A 20,230-nucleotide genomic window follows, 5' to 3' on the forward strand; every position below is an offset into this window, starting at 1 on the left:
ACCGTCGACGACCCCTACTACACCGGAGGTGCCTACTACTACGTGCAGCCCGCTGACGACGTCCAGGAGTAGTTAGGAGGATCCCAGGCAGGAGGCCTGCACCTCTTTCGATCTGTATCCCAGTTTGTGCTAGCCTTCTTAAGGCAAACTTGTTTAACTTATGTCTGTACTCAGATATTGTTGCTTCCGTTGACTCGTCTATGATCGAGCACTTGTATTCGAGCCCTCGAGGCCCCTGGCTTGTATTATGATGCTTGTATGACTTATTTTATTTGTAGAGTTGTGTTGTGATATCTTCCCGTGAGTCCCTGATCTTGATCGTACACGTTTGCGTGTATGATTAGTGTACGATTGAATCGGGGGCGTCACAGCGAGGAAAATTTCCGCGCGGCCGTTCCCACTTCCCACCCCCTTCCCCGCCATTGCCCCGCCTTCGCCCGCTCCGGTCCATCTTCCCCGACCATTCTTCGCCGCCATGGAAGCCTTCCAGCCGTCCCCCATCACCGTGGATGTCGCGCACGCGCAATCCCCTCCGGCATATCTCGTCGTCGGCCATGTCGCCCCGCCGTCACTCAAGGCACCACCGCGCCTGTCCGCAAGCGGCAGGGCAACATCATCGTGCAGGGCCGAAATCTGGCTGGCCCCGCCGGGAAGGCACACGCGCCCAATGCCGCCGGCGCTGCGCGTTCTGCCCTGCCGCCGCTGGAGAAGAAGGGCAAGGTTTCGGGCGTGAAGCGCAAGAAGGCTCCTACGAAAAGGCCGACGACTTCATCCTCTCCCTCCGCCCCGGCAAGAGGTACCCCGACAATGCCTGACAAGTGTCGTTGATGGACTCAAAGGCGGCGATGGCATCGATGGCGGTGGTGCGGAGTGAAGATCATGATGACGAGTGAAAAGAGACCAAGATGAGACGTGGTTGTTGCTTTTGCATGAAGTCCTTTTGCGTTTGTCGTAGAAAACTATGTTTTTATTTGCGCGCCAACTATGTTTTATTCTTTGAATTTGAACTCAATCGTCGGAATCATTGTCAAATTGGCTAATCGCAGAATATCCTGTTTTACGGGTCGGCTACGTGGGGTCTGCTCGATCGCAGCCCGCGTCGGCCGCAAAACTGTTTTTTTGTGAACTGTAAACGAGTTTTGCGGGTCGGTCTTTTACGGGCTCTACTAGAGATGCTCTTACTCAGACCTAAATGTGAACCAAAAATGGGCTGCAATTTAATTGCGCCAGCCGGTTTTTGAACCCAAGACCTCTTGGCTCTGATACCGTATAAAAGTGCATGCTCTAGCCAATGCAACCAAAAAATCGTTCTGATGAAAGAGTCTAGGAAACACATTTATACGTCAAATACTCTGATTGGATTGGTGAAACAGTTTGACCTAATAGCAACGTGTTTGGTTACTTGTATCCATCCACCATACTGTTTCTAGGTTGTTTCGTTGTTTACTTGCATCATTTGAGTCAAACTAGCATCACAAAAATTGTACCTGATAACATTCAATAATTTGGATTACAATTTCTTACTTTATGGTTTTATCATATTTATTTACAGCGGCGAAGCCCAATGGGCTAACCCTGTGGCACAAGCTAGGTCCAAAACAATTTTTAGTGCTAATTATTAGCAATAAGGCCCGAGGCAACAGGGTGGGCCAGCAGAAGTGCTACATGGCCCATCTAACCAACCCGCACTCTTCGTTGCTTCCAGCAGCCCATGATCACATACGCTCATTGATACCCCTAAAAAAACGTACGCTTGCTGAGGGTGCTCCTAACCAGCGCTTTAGGCGTCGACTGGCTCTACCGGCGCCCGCTAGCGACGCGCAGCAGGCCGGCGCACTAACCGAGTCAACAGAAGCAAACAAGAAAAAGAAAACAAACAATTCCTAAAAATATGGGATCGACTGAACCTAGCACCTCACCAATCGTGGCTTGATAAATTAACCGCTAGACCAAGCTAGCTCTTTCACACACTCAAAGAATAACCACCCTAGTTAACGTGTTCTTTAGTAAAACCAATATAAATCTTTTTTATAAAGAAAAGCTAAATTTGAAAACAAGATCATGGAGTTTTAGAAAAGTTCATCGTTTTTTCCTAAAAAGTTCATTCATTTGAAAAAAGACGATATTGGAGTTAGTTCATCAAATTTGAAAAAAAGAAAAAGATTTCATCAAATGGAAAAAAGTTCATCAATTTTGAAAAAGAGTTCATCGATTTTGATCGATTTTGAAAAGAGTTCATCGATTTTGAAAAGAATTCATCGATTTTGAAAAGAGTTCATCAATTTCGAAAAAGAGTTCATCGATTTTGAAAAAGAGTTCACCGATTTTGAAAAAGAGTTCACCGGTTTTGAAAAGAGTTCATCGATTTCGAAAAGAGTTCATCGATTTTGAAAAACAAAGTTCATCGATTTTAAAAAGAGTTCATCAATTTTGAAAAAAGTTCATCGATTTTGAAAAAAAAGTTCGCCGATTTGGAGAAAAAAATATTTGTTTTGTAAAAGAGTTCATCAATTTTGAAAAAATAGTTCACGAATTTGAAAAGGTTCATTGGATTTTGATAAAAAAAAGTTCAGCAAATTGAAAGAGTTCACGTATTTAACAAAGAAAAAGAAAAAATAAACAAAACTGTTCCAACAAAGGAGGAAAAGGAACAGAAAAAGGGGAAAAGGAAAGAAGAAAAGGGGGAAGGAGGTGGAAATGAACACATCTGATGTGGTTGGCCAGTTGGTTGCTGCAGCTTACGTACAATGCAGAAATCGTCGTTTCGAGTCCTGCCTGCGCGCTTTCCAACCTTTTTTTACGGGATAAGAGCAGAAAAAAAACATGATGGGCCGAGCCCAAGTCGCTGCGGGGGGTATGCGCCTGTTAGGGTTAGGGAAAACAACTAAAACGGGCGCAAATGGCGACGTTTAGGATTTGGGGAGCTCCTAGTCAGTGCTGGAGGCGCCAGTTCGCGCTACTGGCGCCCACGTGAGACGCGCAGCGAGCCGGCCCAGCAACCAGTTGAGAGGCAAACGCGAAGGAAAAAGATCCATGTTTATTCGGCCGGTCTGGGAATCGAACTTCGGCCGCTTACTAGAACGCCAGGCGCGTTAACCACTAAGACAGGCTACCTTTGTTATCTTTTTGGGGAAACAACGCTATTTGGCCTTCCTTTAGTACAAATATTAACCATATAGTAGTATTATATACCAGCTATAAATTATTTGAATAAACAAAACATAAATTTGAAAAAGCATTCACAAAAACCATGAATTGAATTTTTTTTGAAAATAGTTCGCAAAAATGGAAAAGGTTTCTGAATTTGAAAAAAAAGTCCATCAGATTTGAAAAACATTCAGCAAAGTTGAAAAGCGTTCATCGATTTCAAAAAAAAGTTCATCAAATTAGAAACAAAAGTTCATTAATTTGACTAAAGTTCATCGACTTTGAAAAAAAGTTCACCAACTTCATCAAAGTTCATCGACTTTGAAAAGAAGTTCACCAATTTGAAAAAAGTTCATCAACTTTGAAAAAAAGTTCATCAAATTTCAAAAAAGTCCATAGATTTTGAAAAGGTTCATCAAATTTGAAACAAAAATCAACGATTTAGAGAAAAAAATTCATTGAATTTGAAAAAAGTTCATCGAATATGAAAAAGTTCACCTAAATTGAAAAAAGTTCATCGATTTTGAAAATAAGTTCACGTAAATTGAAAAAAGTTCATCGATTTTGAGAAAAAGTTCATCGATTTTGCGAAAAAAGTTCATCGATTTTAAGAAATAGTTCATCAAATTTGAAAAATAAGTTCCTCTATTCTGAAAATGGTTCATCAATTTGAAAAAAGTTCACGAGTTTCGAAAGATTTAGTTCATGGATTTAGAGAAGAAGTCCATCTATTTGAAGAAAACAATTACAAATTTCGAAAAAAGAAAGTAAAAAAGGATAGAGAAAAAAAGCAAAAGAAAAAGAAAAAAGGAAAAAGAACAATAAATAAATTGAGGAAAACATGTATTTCAGCTCATCTGGTTAAGTGGTCGAGTTGGTTATACGTTGATACTTGGTAACCGGCAACGCACGTCCGAATCCTAGCTTGCACGCCCTTTTTGTAGTTTTATCTAGAGTTTAAGAAACAGGAAAATTAGAAGTTGGGCCGAGCCCAAGTAGCGCCGCTGCAAGCGCCGGTTTGCAAAAACAGGAAAAATAGAAGTTGGGCCGAGCCCAAGTAGCGCCGCTGCAGGCGCCGGTTTGCAGAAACAGCTATAACCGGCGCCAAATAGGAAATGCCTAGGATTTGCCCTTGCTGATTGCTTATAAAAATGTACGCTCGTTGACCGTCCGGCGTCACACGCGATTGATGGCCCGTAGATATGATCGATCCTCTGAAAGTCCTATTCTTTTTTTTTTGCGAATAAAGTGGGTTCTTATTCCTTAGAAATAGCATTACAGCCCGCTAATACAAGCTGTATGGTACTGTCTGGAACCTGGTGCAACCAACAGGCGGTGCTACCTCCAGTTCTCCCTACATTAGCTAGACTACAAGCAATACTATTTTGACTATGATCTATTAAAAGCGGAACAAACCCATGAATTACCTCTGAAAGTCCTATTCTACTCCTAAGCTCAAATGCTCCCTTATGAACAGTAAAATCAAAAAAATAGTAAAAAAGCTAAAAAAAACTTGTAAAAGATTTGGGTTAAACTTTGGCAAATGTTTTGTATGCTGCAAAATTTCAACATATAATGACATTTGTGGAAGGCGTGGCTAAAAAGTAAAATCAGTACTCCAAAATGTTTTCAAAACTAGCATTTTTGGAACATTGTTATGTTTTTTTGCCACAAGTTCTAAGAATGCCATTTCGTGCTGAAAATTTTCAAGCATACACAACATTTGTCAATGTTTACCACAGAAAAATCATACTTTTTTATTTTTTAAATTTCTTTTGATTTCTTATTATAATTTCAATTTCACTGTTCATAAGGGAGCATTTAAGCTCGGGAGTAGAAACTCCATGTCCATTGATCCTCTCGCTTCTCCTCCTAGGGATACGTCTTAAAAAAGCGACTCGGCCCCATCTCGTCATCTCCTATTCTGTCCCAACTACCGACCAGGCGCGCACAGCGCAGCGGCGGCAATCGATCCATCAAACCGATCTGTTCCTCAGGGTTTGGTGGTCGGCTCACTCGTATGCAGGGCAGCGGCAGTCGGTAGGCCACCAATCGACGACACCAAAGCGAACGGTGCAGCGGCCATGCCTACGCCTCCCACATTATCACTGCACACCGTAATTTTATCATCCCCTCTTTCTCTAGAAAAATAGCAATATGTTTTTACAGTTTCCACTTGATTCAAATTCTTTCCAGAATCCCATTTTGTGTTGTTTTTCCTAAATATTTTTACAAGTTGCAACAATTGCATATATGTGAACTTGTAGCTAGTAGACTAAATCTTATCTTAATATGTTTAAATGTATGTGTTTTGGCAAAACTTAGGGCATTAGTTATTGTTTTAACTTCGAATAACTAGGTAAACTTTATTAGTTTATCGGCTATTACTATGCATCCTTTGTTTTATAAGTTGTTGAAACTAGTAATTTTTTTGCGGGGAGTTGTTGAAACTAGTAATTGTGTTGCATATTTTCTACTTTTACACTTGAGAGGTGCTTGTCGTCTATGAAACTTGTCAAAACTTGTTTGCATAATCGCCACAATAATTACAAGTTGAAAATGTTATTTGTTATGTGAAAAAGGAAAAAATAGAAAAGCTCACCAATGATCAAGTGGTTGGCTCAGAGGAAGAGGATATACTAAAGGTAACTTCTAAATATTTAGCAATCTAAGTGCTTTGATATGAGCATTTTATTATGTTCTACTTGAAAGTTTAATTATATTTCATAACTTGTAGGTTACTGAACCTTGATGTCTAATGTGTGTTTTGGAATCTGGAAATGCAAGACATCCTTTTCAATAAGTTTGTCCTTTGTTCTATCATTACGTTAAGCATTTTAACTATTGCATTTTTTATACACCAACTTCTATCATGTGCGATAATCCGTCTCACAATTTGTGGAACACACCTTTATTCAATACATCATCGCCTGAAAATTTGACCCCATAGTTTAGTGGTGCATCTCCGCCGCTGCAAAGGAGAGAGAAGCGACACCACACCCGGTGTGGGAAGAACAGAGCAAAGAATACAACACGGTGCTAAGCTCGCCTAGCTTGAAATCCAGCCAAGAAAGTCAAGGAGATGAGACACATGATACCTAGACCGTGTCACGAATAACGTGAGACACCTAGACAGCTAAGGATGAGCAACTCTACGTACTCCCTCTGTAAAGAAAGAGGATGTGTCTAGAGCACATCTAGATGTGCTATAGTTATTACACATCTAAGTAACTCAATCAAACTAGAAAAAAAGAAAAAAAAACTATAAAAATGGTTGCACAAATCTTCATGTAAAATCATTGGCATATGACTTAGATGTGCAATACTTATGGCATATCTAGATGTGCTTTAGCAAAACTGTTTTTAATTATGTACGTAGAGCTGCTCACAGTCAATTGCCATGTGGCCTCTTGACGTTTAGTAAGACTAGCTACAGTGGGAGACTACTAACATGCATATGTTGCTAGTCTATGTTACTATCTTTATAGTGGGGAGTAACATATATGTGGTGTCATGTAACACTTCATTTAGACTCATCTTGCTTTGATATGTGTGATGTTACTCATACTATTAGTAACTAGCTATGTTACCATATGCTTTTTTTTCATTAATTACTTGTCACATCATCTATTTTTTTAGATATATGTGATGTTATCATATATGTTACTCTTATCATGGGTAGTCTAAAATTTCCTGTATGAAAGTACAATAGATGCCAACAAATGAGCAATAAACAACGTGTTTTTCTGTACTAGGCATGCGAGGCCGAAGAACTTGATACAAGAGCTGGTTTCGTCAGACTATGAGCTCAATGATTCATTGGATACCCTTTCTTACGGTGCATAGACACGTGCTGGTGCTGGGAATAGAGAATTTTGGCGGCAACAACACCACCGCACACGCCATGCCCGAGCCATGTGTTAAACGGAGGCTCGGCTGTCTTCATCGTCACCATCATGTGCAAGTTTCCGGCCACTGTACGTTTAGCGCTTTGCGACCCTGTCCGCGTCTTGCCGATTGTCCGGAAGATCTTACTGTCTGGTGAGCAGTCGATTAGGCAGCAGATCGACCCGTGATACATGACAACTCCATGAGATTTGTACGTTTGAAATGCCCCGTACTCCCGTACGTCAAGTGACCAGTCGATTAGGCGGCGAGTCGGCGGATCGAGCTCACTGGCTAGTGACCAGTCAGACTAGGCGGTGTTAAATGCCAAACACATGTATGACACTTTCTTTGTTAGAGATGCTCTGTACTCTATCCTCGTTAATGCAACAATGATGTGGTGCCTGGTTCGTTCTTACCAAGAGGGCAATTTTAGAACATGGTGTCCTTTACAGGTAGTTCGATGTGTCTCTCTCAAATCATGGGAAGGTGGAGGAGGTGGAGGCGGAGCACGCCGCGGACATCGATGAGATGCTCGCGTATATGGAGAAGAAGGAGGAGCCCTCATACGTGTCCATCTACCCGGTGCCCAGCACCGACATTGTGAACATCTCCGACGACGAAGTGTAGTTAGGCTAACGTGATGTGCGTAGTACGTAGGATCTCTTTTGCATGATTTTTATGAATTTAGGGGATGAAATGTAAGATACTCGGATGGATAGCACCAAGTATGAGGTTTTACACCGCATGGTGGCACAAACCTGGGTAAACTGCCATGTCCTCTTTCCTTTGAGTTCGTCGAGTTAGGCCGTGAGATTGGCGAGTAGGCAGATTGGAGAGGTTGAGTTTTTCGCATGCATCCTAGAGTTCAATCCTCTCAAGGGTCTGCGGAACTCGAAATCCGACAGGAATATGTAATTTTTTTGTGGATACGCTATCATTGCAGTGATTTTGGAGAGTAAAGTTAGCAAAGGGACGGCTACACTAATACATGTACGCAAGCTGGTGTGAGGGTGTTGACCGGAGCAGAAGACACGGGGTACTTAGCCCAAGGATTATGTAAAGCCAAAACGATGGAGAACAACTTTTGTGCCATACTAAGCAAAATTTGGAGAACAACTTCCGTAGTTCACATGGGCACACAGTTGAGGAGACACGCACCTGCACAGCCATGTCGGCAACATGTTTGCTTTGTGGTCCGCAAACTCGTTTGATCTCTTGCATGGTTTTAAGTTTTACGCTCTCCATCTTATAATGTAAAATGTTTTTTGATATTAGTGTAGTGCCAAAAAAATCTTATATTATGAGACGAAGAAAGTAGTTTCTAAAACTCAATAAATTTTAAATCGTTGTATCAAGTTTCAGCAGTCGAAACTTAGAAAAGTTTTAACTTTTTCTACTAAAACGTATTCAAAAGGAGTGCAGTGTTTCGGTGCTCAGACTCATCTGCATCTGGTTAGTAAAAAAATCAAAAACAATACTAGAAAAATTTTAAAAAAATTATTTTTTTGTGTGGTAGATAATTTGATGCGTGAAGTTCGCTCTAATTTTTAGATCATTTGGACATCTGAGCAGCTCTCTGCAAAAAGAAAAACAAATCAGGTAGAACAGTGAAAGAACAGTAAACATTTTTACGGATCCCGGATTTATCTTTTTTATCGACAGCTGCTCAGATGTCCAGAAGATTTGAAAATTAGAGCGAACCTCACACATCAAAATATCTATGACACATTTTTTTTGAGTTTTTGAAATTTTTCTAGTATTTGTTTTGAGTTTTTTTATCGAGGTGGGTGCAGCTGAGCCCGGGCTCAGAAATGAATTACGGATTCAAAAGTGTTTTATTTCAAAGCTCTCTCATCATAAGAAACAAGAATATACATATGAAACATAACTTGGACTTTCAGTTTGATATAACCGATTCAAAACTGAAAGTAAAAAGAAAAGATACCGTTGCCTCGAATCGCCTCCCGCACATGCTTGCCGTATATGCTGTCGGTTTGTATCATAGCAGCATAGTGTATTCTTGTGATTTGTACTTATCATGATTTTTTTTTTGCGGTACTGATCCAGTCTATTATCAAGTTCATGGGAAGTACAAAACGCATCAAATATAATAAAAATCACATCAAATTTTTGAGAGCAAGCACTACCGCCGTTAGAACACCTTATTTCGAGACTGATAACCCATTTATAAATAGAAGAGAAAGCTTAATGACGGATCACAGCATAGTATAGACGTTTTGTAGCTCCTAGCGCTAGCTTTCGTTGCTAGTACGTGTTCCTGAGTGAGGAAAAGGCGCCTGCCGGCCGGAGACCAGCCTCATCAACAATGGCGTCGGAGGCGGAAGAGAAGGACGTCGAGAACCTCCGTCTCATCGAGGAGATGACCTCCAACGTGGGCGCCGTGCAAGAGCGAGTCCTGGCGGAGATCCTCTCTCGAAACGCCGCCACGGAGTACCTCCCGGACCGGACTGCGGCGGCCCCACCAACCGTGCCACCTTTCGGGCTAAGGTGCCGGTGGTGTCGTACGGCGCTCTCAAGCCGTACATCCAGCACATCGCCGATGGAGACAGGTCGCCCATCATGTCGATGCACCCTGTCTCCGACTTCCTCACCAGCTCCGGTCACTAGTAGAAAAAGGGTCAAATGTGAGACACATTAGTGTCGGTTTGCATTTGAGCCGGCACTTGTCCATTAGTGCCGGTTCAAACGGCTAGGCGGGAGAAGATCTTTAGTATCGGTTCAGTGCGAACTTTTAGTGCCGGTTCATGCCACGAATCGGTACTAAAGAGGCTGGGGCCCGGGGCTGGGGCTCGGCCAGCCCCTTTAGTACCGGTTCGTGGCATGAACAGGTAGTAAAGAGGTTGTGGCAGGCTGTTTTTAGTCCCACCTCGCTCCCTAGCAAGATTTTTACCATCTTAAATATGTTAATTCTCAAACTATCACAAACACTTGGTCTTCATTGAACTCTATGTATAGAATTTGTGGTTGCAATATGAGTCTTCACCGGTTTCTAAACCGTTAAGGACTCATATTGATAATTCAGATTGTACACAAAAAGATCATTGATAATCAATGTATTTTTGATGTATATTTTTACATGTTTATGCCCTCACTCTCTCCACTCACTCGGTCTCCCCCTCAACCCCCCCGCGCTAGTCCTCCCCCGCCGACCGCCCCTCACTCTCTGCTGACATGTTTATGCCCTCACTCTCTTCACTCACTCGGGAAAAATTGGACGCACTTCATGTACAAATTAGACAATCTCTTTCGGAGTATCAGGATTTCGGACGAGAACTCATCTGTTACACTGACACTTTATTTTTCTAATCTTATTTGAACTCCAGACTTTTTTTGCGTTCTGTATGCACCATTCAAAGCGACGTCATCAATTTTCAACACTTTCTGATATCATTTCCTATTTTTTCAGTCATTTACCGATTTGTTTAGAGAGCTAAATGACCGTAAAACTGAAAATCACTACAAAATAAACTCTGAAAATGTGGAAACTTGGCATGGTATCATCATTTCAACCATATAGCATGTGCAAAAGAGTAGAGAGGGTTACGGCAAAAACTGGATGCATTTCATGTACAAACTGGACAATCTCTTTTGGAGTATCAGGGTTTCGGACGAGAACTCATCTGTACACGGTTACTTCACCTTTTTAAACTTGTTTGAACCTTAGACTTTTTTGCGCTCAGTATGCAACATTCAAATCGATGTCATCAATTTTCAACCCTTTCTGACATCATTTTCTCTTTTTCAGTCATTTACCGATTTGTTTAGAGAGCTAAATGACCGTGAAATTGAAAATCACTACAAAATGAACTCTGAAAATGTTGAAACTTGGCATGGTATCATCATTTCACCCACATAGCATGTGCAAAAGAGTAGAGAGGGTCACGGCAAAAATTGGACGCACTTCGTGTATAAACTGGACAATCTTTTTTAAAGTATTAGGGTTTCGGACGAGAACTCATCTGTTACACGGTTACTTCATTTTTTTAAACTTATTTGAACTCCAGAATTTTTTTTCGTTCAGTATGTAGCATTCAAAGCGACGCCATCAATTTTCAACCCTTTCAGACATCATTTGCTCCTTTTCAGTCATTTACCGATTTGTTTAGAGAGCTAAATGACCGTGAAATTGAAAATCACTAGAAAAGGAAATCTGAAAATGTTGAAACTTGGCATGGTATCATAATTTCACCCACATAGCATGTGCAAAAGAGTAGAGAGAGTCACGACAAAAACTGGACGCACTTCATGTACAAACTGGACAATCTCATTCGAAGTATCAGGGTTCCACACGAGAACTCGACTGTTACACCGGCAATTCAAAATTTTAATAACTTATTATAACTTCAGACTTTTTTTGCATTCAGCAGGCACCATTCAAAGCCACGACATCAACTTTCAATCCTCTCTGACATAATTTGCTATTTTTAATGCGTTTACTAATTTGTTTTGAGCTAAATGACCCTGAAATTGAAAAGCACTATAAATGAACTCTTAAAAGCACTACAAATAGAAGAAAATAAACAATGCGTAAAAGAAAAAACTATATAAAAAATTACTCAGAAATAAATAGAAGAAAATAAATAATGCAGAAAAGAAAAACCTATATAAAAAATTGTGGGGGCGCTACCCAGTGGGCCTGTCAGACCTCGGGTGTGCAAATTCAGGCCGAGAAAGCCCAACAGGCTCACAGGACAGCGCGCCATAGTTAGGCCCAGAAACCTGCTATACAGAAGAGTTCGAGGGAGCAGCCGCGGCTGGGTTTATAAACCAGTGCGGGTGCCCTTCGCCCGACGAGGTGGGACTAAACTTTGCGCCCCTCGCCTGGCAACGCACCCCCTTTAGTACCGGTTGGAGCCACCACCCGTACTAAAAGGGGTGCGGTTCCCACCGCTTCGCTTGGCCAAAACAGACCTTTAGTATCGGTTGGTGGCTCTAACCAGTACTAAATGTGGGTTCTATATAAGAAAACATTTCAAATAAATTTGTCAGTTTGTTCTCCCTCAGCTTCTTATCTCCTCTGCCTCATTGTCGCCCCTCGTCGCCGCCCCCGTCTCCGTCCTCGTCGCCGTCGCCCCCGCCCCCGTCCCCTCTGCATCGTCGTCCGGTCGCCTCGCCGTCGCCGTGGCCGTCGCCCGCGCTGTGAGCCCCTCTCCTCGGCCCCTCTCCTCCCTCCAATCGAAGCCGCCACGCCGCAGGCGCCGTAGGTGCACATGCGCACGCGTGCGCGCATGCACACACACACACACACACGCACGCACACACACGCAAACACACAAACACACGATTCTGTTTTTAGTTTTTTTTTTTCTGTTTTATACAAATGTTTTAGATGAATTAAGTAAATATATATATATATTATATTAATGTCAAATAGTATATAGAAATGTTAGAAATGTTAGAAATTTTAGAAATGTTAGTTTTAGCTAGATGAATTTGATTAATTTCAAATTGTTATAGAAATGTTAGAAATGTTATAAAAATGTTAGTTTTTAGTTTCTTATAATTTTAGTTATAGAAATTTAGAATTTGCATATAAGTCACAATCCAATCATTTAAAAAATGTTACTTTTGCGGCGTATAGTATTTTTTCTCGACGATGCCCGGCCCGCATCCTCGCCGTCGACCCGTTCGCGACGACGTCCTGCTTCAGAGGACCCATGTCCGGGACTGGGCTCCGCCGGGCTGGCACTGGGAGGTGCTACATTCAGGGGCGCGCCGCTTGGTGAGGAACCCGGCTCCGGGTCCCGTCGTCGACCCTGATATCCTTTGGTGGCGTTCGCGTGGGCCACATTCGGTGCAGAGGGAGCCGGCCCCGCCAGAGGTGGTGCGTCGCCGTGTCAGAGAGGAGGACGAGCATATCCGTCGCTACATGACTGCTATGGACGTCAGGTTCTCCAATACCTGGCGGGTTGTTTGGGCAGATGATCGGAGAGATGATCCTGTGATGGTTCCTTCTCTTTGGCTGTCCACCACCCGCGCCTTAGGAACCGCGAGTGGCCTAGATTCTTCTGTAGTATTCGATCTTTATTAGCTACCTAGCCAGTTATGTATTCGATATATAATATTCGAGACGATGTATTCGAGATTATATATATTATTAGAGACGATGTATTCGAGATTATATATTATTCAAGACGATGTATTCGATATTATATATTATTCGAGACCATGCATATTATATATGTACTATATGATTCAGTTTTTTCTTATTGATTGCATCCATGCATTGTAATTTGAATACTAAATTGTTTTATATTTCTTCTGGATTAGTTAAAAAAAGCTATGGCGGATAATACCGGCAGAGAGGAAGAAGAGGCCCTGTTCGAGATCATGCGCAACCCTCGTAGGCCAGATGATCTGAATGAAGCAGACGACGGCTCCCAATTTCTGAACAATACCGGGGAGGGTGATGATAAGATATTCGATCTCGACTACCGAGCTGATGAAGTCATGAACTATGATTATGATGCCGCAGCTATGGTGCGTAGCGCTACGAGTCGGGGTATTACAGGAGGTACAGGCGGAGGCAAGCGATATAAATATGGTCCAAGCCTCGCTCCTCTTCCTGAGAGGCCTTACGACATGATCGAGGAGCAAAACGCAGCCATAGTGAAGGGCCAAGTGGACGCCCATTTTGAACCGAAATCGGCACCGCCGCCAAGGGAGAAAGTGCATGAGGAAACGATTGACCACTTTATTCGTATGACTAGACCACCAGCTCCCAAGCCTGTTGACTCAGACTCAGGGCCAGTCCTGAGATTTTGGGGGCCCGGGGCGAAACAAAATTTTAGGGCCCTTAACAAAATCATCTCAAAAATAATAACTAACGTATGTATACATTCGAAATGTCCAATAAATGCTTGGGGATCTATGTCACGACGATATTGCGAGTTACTAAAGTTATATTTAATGGCCTATGTAGGAAGTAGAGAAAGGTATGTGTGTGTGTCTATCACAAGATATCTCAGAAATGCAAAGTCATGTTTAATGTCATGTACTACAACTATATAAATACATTAATTGTAACAAAAGGCCCAGAGACAAGCGACTCCATAAATAATCAAAAATACTGAGTAGTCCTTGGATGGACTAATAGTAAGATTGTTATTCCAAATAGCAATATTCAAGGTATTTTGATAGGTGAACATATTCATATAAATGATATAATTATTAGTTTGTATCTTCAAAGATCAAATCAACAATATTGTGATAGTGCAAATTTACTCTTACCTAATTGTGAAAAAATGAGTAAATCCAGAGTTATTTACCCGATTTCTACAGTCATTGTACATTTCATATCAACATCTATAGCACCACTCCTCGTTCTTGATCTGTTTGAGATCTGTACATCACAGGAATAGCATTATCAAAATGCAGAATCATAGCAGTTAATGAAACATACGGCGGAAAACATCGACCCGACCGGCAACTCTTACATCCACAAAGCAACGGGACACAGCTCCTCCCAAAGCAACACGCAGCGCAGCCAAGCTCCGTTCTGATTAGGGCCTCCTCCTCCAGCTAGCTTCTTTCCCGCCGCGATCTAGGGCTTCGCCGCTTCGGGCGAAAAGGCGGCGGCGGCGCGTGATGCCTGTCTGGCTTTGTCGATGCGTCTGTTTGCCAAGCATCTCCAACTGTGTAGCTGCAACTAGTTGGGCCAGGCCCCTTAGCGTAGTTATACCATGCAGGCCTTACATAGAAATTTTTGGGCTATTCAACACAGGAAGACCAGACGAAGAAGTTGTGGGTTGCGTCCCTTGACTCCCTGCCTCGTTGTGCACCTGGGAGGGGGCCCCCTGGAAGTTGGGGGCCCGGGGCGGCCGCCCCTTCTGCCCCCCTCCCTTAGGACCGGTGTCGTGGTTCTAAGCCTGACAGTAGAGTGGGGGTAGGTATGGAGAGGCAAGGTCCTAGCTATGGAGAGGTTGTAAACACAAGGGATGTACGAGTTCAGGCCCTTCTCAGAGGAAGTAATAGCCCTACGTCTCGGAGCCCGGAGGCAGTCGAGTGGATTATGAGTATATGAGTTACAAGGTGTCGAACCCCTCTACCTGTGGAGGGGGGTGGCTTATATAGAGTGCGCCGGGACCCCAGTCAGCCCACGTAGGAGAGGGTTTAAGGTGAGTTAAGTCCGGGGCGTTACTGATAACGCCCCACATAAAGTGTCTTTACTACCATAAAGTCTACTTAATTATAGGCCGTTGCAGTGCAGAGTGCCTCTTGACCTTCTGGTGGTCGAGTGAGTCTTCATGGTCGAGTCCTTCAAGTCAGTCGAGTGAGTCCCTCGTTGGTCGACTGGAAGGCGACCTCTTCTAAGGGTGTCCTTGGGTAAGGTACTTAGATAAGGTTCATGACCCTACCCTAGGTACATGACCCCATCATTAGCCCCCGAATGGATTGAGGCTTCGAGTGAGGAAGGAGTTGATGTTGTTTCCGATTAACCTTTGCACACTGGTCGTGCGTTGTTCTGGATCAAAGAATCTCTTCGTCGATAGTGAGCAACTTGTCTTCAGTCGACTCGATCCATTCTCTTCTTTCGTCGAGTGATCTTTCGGGCTTCGACGATCCCCGAGCGACGGATCGTGGGAAACCCCGTGTCTGACAGACTGATCTGCTGTTCGCGGATTTCGCGGGATGCGAAATTTGGGGACGCGCACGAAGCGGAGCGGACCGCGGCGTTCGGATGGGACGGGACATAGACGCCTCGATCTCCGCGCCGCTTTCTTCGCCACGTATCCCGTCTGCATAACTGTTCCTGGATATGATTAGATCGACCGGGCCCACCTGTCATCCACTCGGAAGGGACCTTATAAATGCGCCCGGCGAGGATTTTTGTACTGTGCCTCAGCATTCTCTCTCTCTCTGCTTCCTTCGTCCCCGTCCAGCGCGCTCGCTCTCGCCCCCGCACAACTTCCCCTCGCACATCTCGCCGGCAACCATGGCCAAGGAGAAGACGGCGGCGCTGGAACGTGCGAAGAAGGCGTCGGCGTCGGAGAAGGCGAAGGGGAGATCTACCAGCCGCGGCGGGTCTTCGTCCAGATCCCGCCTGCCGAAGGGCTGGGTCCAAGGAGACTGGATCCAGTCGACCATCACAGAAAAAGATCTCCTCGACATGGCCAACGAGGGCTTGATCCCTCATGGAGCTGCGAGGCTTCCGGGGAAGGAGTGGCAGCCCCAGCCAGAAGAGGGTGAGTGCGTGCTCTTGGCCACCCATGTTGATCGTGGATTTTCTTTGCCGCCGAGTATTTTCTTCCGTGGCTTCTTGAACTTCTTTGGAGCGCAGCTCCACCACTTTACCCCAAATTCTATCGCCTATCTTGCCGCGTTCGTGTCCATGTGTGAGGGTTTCCTGGGCTGTCGACCGCACTGGGGTTTGTTCAAGCATATATTCACGTGTCGCTCTCAGACTGTGAAGAAGGCGAGCCCAGGCGATGAAAGAACCCGAGTCGTCCAAATGTGTGGGGGTCTGGGGATCCAGGTGAGGAATAAGAGCACCTTCCCGCCCATGACCTTTCCCAAGTCAGTCAGAGGCTGGCAGTCGACCTGGTTCTACTGCCAGGACCAGTCGACGCCGGGGCAGTCGAGTGGACTCCCTCAGTTTACCATGGACCGAGTGAACAAGCCCTCCTCTCTGAAGTTGATTCCGGAGGAGAAAGCTGACGTGAAGATGTTGATGGAGCGCGTGGTGCAGTTGGTTCGGGAGGGAGTGACGGGCATGGATCTCCTGGAGGTCTTCCTTAGGCGTCGCATCCAGCCCCTTCAGTTCCGGAGCCACTGCATGTGGTTGTACTGTGGGACTGAAGACGAGACTCGAGTCCATCCAGAAGCAGTCGACGATGTCACTCTGGAAAGATGGATGGCAGCCGTTACCGGAAACAAGGATAACCCACGCGGAGCCAGAAGGATTCCTCCACTCGACCACAACAGCGATCCAAACAAGGTACGCTTGTTCTGCTCTCCACTGTGTTCTTGTCACATTCATTTCTGTTTATCCTGCCGACTGGTCGACTGATCCTTGTCTTGATATCTGCTAGGCCCTCACCGAGCTGTACTCGATGCCCAATGGGGCACAAGCTCCGACTGAGGAGGGTGAGGCGAGTGGGGGCGAGAGCCAGGAAGAGGAGGAATGGGACTCGGACGTTGCTGAGGATGATGATGACGATGATGATGATGACGGTGATGAAGATGACGTTGAAGACGAGGAAGAAGAGGAGGAGGAGGTCATACCACCGCGCTCAGAAAGGCGGTCGAAGCTTGTCCACGACCCTTCGACTGAACGTGGTAAGGGGGTTGCGACCGCTGCTCAGTCGACCAAACGCCCTCGGACCACCTCTCCAGTGCCGACTGAAAAGGCGCCGAAGCAGCCCAGGGCGGCCCCGTCGAAGCCAATCAAGCTCCTGCCGAAGATGAAGGTGTCCATCCCCACCATATCAGGGTAATCGTGCTGCTTAAGTCTTCTTATTTTGTGTGAACTTTGTCTCTGGTTGACGCTGAAGTTAGTCGACTGATTCTTTGGAGCTGCAGTGCTGCTACTTCTGAGACCTCAGCCCGGGCTGATGACCATGAGATGGAGGACGCAGCAACTTCAAAACCAGGTACTATATTCTTAACGCCGTTTTTAGTCGACTGACTCACGATCTCTGATCCTGATTCTTCTCCGTAGCTCCACCCAATGCTGTTATCAATCTCCCTGATGATGATGAGGATGAGGAACCGCTGAAGCGCAGAAGGAGTAGGAAAGCGTCCGCCAGCAAGGTGCCCCAGGATGTGACGGCGCCTGAGATTCTTATTGCGGAGGAAGAGAACACCACTCGACACACAGTGTCCTTCGCAGATCCATTGACGAGTGCTCAGCAGCCCTCCCTCTTCACGACGCACCACGTCCCAGAGGACCAAGCTGGCGCGGCGAAGGAGGCGATACGCCAAGCGGGAATCATGATGGAGCAGTTGAAGACCATCCGGGATGCGAGCCAGGCAGCTTATGACGCCAGTTCTGCCCTCCAAAGCAATGTTCAGGTCAGTCGACCACCGTTTGTTCTGTTGGATATGCTACCAAAAACTTTTCCTTTCCGGAATTTATAGTAGTCACCCACTGGGTGTGTCGATTAAACTCCGTGTTAGTGGGGGCACGCTGAGTGCACCCACTGGGTGTAGTCCCCGAGACTGTGGTCGACTGCTTGCAGTTGATTACAGTCTTAAAGAATACATCTCTCTCTCTCTCTTTTTTGAGGTCGACTGGTCGACTTTATCTTCAACAGGATTAGTGGGGGCACGCTGAGTGCACCCACTGGGTGTAGTCCCCGAGACTACGGTCGAATGCTTGTATTCGGCTGTAGTCTTAGAAACGTGTGATTTTTCCTTTTTCACTCGGAAGTGAATTATATTTGACATTTAGTCGATTGGTTCTTCGTAGAACTCCTGTGATCTTGTGGCTCGCTACTCTGAGCTGGAAAACAAGCACACTCACCTCGAGCTGAGCTTGAAGCTGGTTCAGGAGAAGCTGACGAAGGCAAAGGAGGAGACCTAAGGTATGTTTGGTGAGACCCTGACGACTGCTTTTCCCCTTGCTTGCTTCAAAATCTGATCTTGCTGTAACTTGCAGGTAAGGTAAGGGAGGCCCAACAGAAGAAAGACCTCGAACTAGCTGAGAAGATCAAGCTTGCTGACGAGAAGTTAGCTTCAGTCACCAAGCTTGAACAAGACAATACCAATCTGAAAGCTGCTCTTGGGATCGCCAACAAGGAGGTTAGTCGACTAAAAACTGATAAAGCTGCCCTGACCGACCAAGTCAGTAAGTTGACTGGGAAGAAAAATGATCTGGAGGCCTTCCTGAGTGGTCTTGCCAAGAAGCTGTTTCTTATGCTTGAAGGTAAACCTCTATGCTCGGCAAACATTTCCAATCGTGGTTTTTCCATTCGGCCATTCCCTTGACTCAGTGATCATCCTTGCAGAATTTTGCCAAAACTTTGAAGAAGAAACTAGCCGGCTGGAGCCAAACCTCGACCCCGTCAATTCTCCGGTGAACGACGAAGTTGCCATGGATGTTTTCCGACTGGAGTCTCGTGTTGCAGCTGTCGTGGACTATCTCGCAAGGCTGAAGGCCGCCACATCTCGCATCGACTCGACGCTCTGGCCTGGGGAGACACTTCAGAATGACCTTGAGTCGCTGATGGCCCGCTTGAACACGATCCCTGGTCGAGTGCAGGAATGGAAGAAGTCCTCGGCTCGGTGTGGTGCAGATGTTGCTCTGTGTCTGGCCCGAGTCCACTGTAAAGATGCGCGAGAAGAGAAGCTGGCGGCCCTTCGGGTGGCCAACACCAAGAAACACGACTTCAGGTCCTTTATGGAAACTTTCCTTGCGGCTGCCACTCGGATCGCCGACGGAATTGACCTTGATGAGTTCGTTGCACCTTCCAGCCCTCCACAGGAGGGGTAAAAAAACTTCTTCTGGCTCGACGCTTTAAATTTGCCTCGGTATGCCGAGTGGAATTGTAACCGATAAACCTTAACAGGCTTAACGCCTGAGCACTTTCGGTTCCTTTAGATATCGATTCAAACTTGAATTTGGTGCTTGAATACGATTGCTTTTGGCTCGAAATGTCTTTTGCAGGTTCAAAGCAAGGCGCCTTTACTGCAATCGACTTATTCTTTAGTCCACTTAGGCGAGCACTGGGCTGCGGCTAAGCCTCCGAGTGGAAGCCCGGCTTACCACTCGGTAGGATTTCTATAACTTAGGCGAGCACTGGGCTGCAGCTAAGCCCCCGAGTGAGGGGTTTACTCTTCACTCGGTAGGATTTTGATAACTTGGGCTAGCACTGGGCTGCAGCTAAGCCTCCGAGTGAGAGGTTTGCTCTTCACTCGGTAGGATTTTTATAACTTAGGCGAGTGCTTGGACTGCAGCTAAGCCTCCGAGTGAGAGGGTTGCTCTTCACTCGGTAGGATTTTTGTAACTTAGGCGAGTGCTTGGACTGCAGCTAAGCCCCCGAGTGAGAGGCTTGCTCTTCACTCGGTAGAATTTTTTACAACTTAGGCGAGCACAGGGCTGCAGCTAAGCCCCCGAGTGAAAGTCTGGCTTACCACTCGGTAGGATTTTGATAACTTAGGCGAAACGGATTCGCAGCTAAGCCTCCGAGTGGGAGTCTGGCTCACCACTCGGTAGGATTTTTATAACTTAGGC

General features: G+C 45.2%; 1 pseudogene; it reads left to right on the top strand.

The window, feature by feature from the left end:
- Positions 1-475: 475 nt before the first annotated feature.
- The window catches only part of LOC119357692, a 41,024-nt pseudogene continuing 21,269 nt past the window's right edge, over positions 476-20,230 (top strand).

The sequence above is a fragment of the Triticum dicoccoides genome, chromosome 2A (assembly GCF_002162155.2).
Source record: "Triticum dicoccoides isolate Atlit2015 ecotype Zavitan chromosome 2A, WEW_v2.0, whole genome shotgun sequence".
Taxonomy (NCBI): domain Eukaryota; kingdom Viridiplantae; phylum Streptophyta; class Magnoliopsida; order Poales; family Poaceae; genus Triticum; species Triticum dicoccoides.